This window comes from Cucurbita pepo, unplaced genomic scaffold (genome assembly GCF_002806865.2).
Source record: "Cucurbita pepo subsp. pepo cultivar mu-cu-16 unplaced genomic scaffold, ASM280686v2 Cp4.1_scaffold003996, whole genome shotgun sequence".
NCBI lineage: Eukaryota > Viridiplantae > Streptophyta > Magnoliopsida > Cucurbitales > Cucurbitaceae > Cucurbita > Cucurbita pepo.
In genome coordinates, this window is record NW_019649991.1 from 1 (window position 1) to 911 (window position 911).

Consider the following 911-nt stretch of genomic DNA (forward strand, 5'->3'; position numbering starts at 1 on the left):
TGAGCTTCAAAAAGAAGGGAAAAGGGTATGCTTTGATTGTTTAAGGAGTTTGGTTAATTGGTTATGTTTCACCTTTGATCAATACTTTTGTCCTGCAATAAGTTTTTGGAATAAACTTGGCATTTATCTCCACATCAGTATGATCTTGTCCATTTTAGATATAAGCTCTTACGTCTTTACTTTTGGTTTCACCCAAAAGGCTTTATACCAATGGAGATATTGTATCCTACTTATATTATGAGATCCTACATCGGTTGGAGAGAGGAACGAAACATTCTTTATAAGGGTGTGGAAACCTCTCCCTAACAGACGTGTTTTAAAATCGTGAGGCTGAGCTTGAGCTCCAAGCGGGACTTTGGTGGCACTTTCAACTCGCACCCTTGCTATCTCATGTTTCAGTCTCATTCAGAGCAATTTTTCTGGCCCAAACATTCCTATTGCTCATGGTTTCAAAATTTTCTGCAGATTATTTTCACAAATGTTGGGAATCCTCATGCTCTTGGACAGAAGCCATTGACTTTTCCACGTCAGGTATGTTACTACAGCCACTTCATTTGTTGCATTTTGATCCTTTTTTGTCGTTTCATCAACTTTCAAGTTTGTATCTAATAGGTCCACGAACATATAAGTGTCTAGTAGATGTCAAAGCTTTCAATTTTATGGTTAATAGACCTCCGACTTTAAAAGTGTTTAATAAACCTTTGAACCAATAATTTTGTATCCAATAGGTCCTTGAAAGTTGAAGGACTTATTAAACACTTTATCAAGTTCAGTGACTAAGTAAACACGAACATAAAAGTTTTTGCTTCATTTGTGACCGAAGTCAACTCCTGTCCCAATGGGTCACCATAAATACTACCTAACCCTTGCTTCTACAGGTTGTTGCTCTTTGTCAAGCTCCCTTTCTGTTG

General features: G+C 37.3%; 1 long non-coding RNA gene across 1 annotated transcript; it reads left to right on the plus strand.

Moving 5' to 3' along the window:
- Window positions 1-3: 3 nt before the first annotated feature.
- Window positions 4-911, plus strand: LOC111787003. Its single transcript, XR_002813866.1, has 3 exons — window positions 4-25; window positions 466-531; window positions 879-911. It is a non-coding gene; the product is annotated as an uncharacterized LOC111787003 (long non-coding RNA).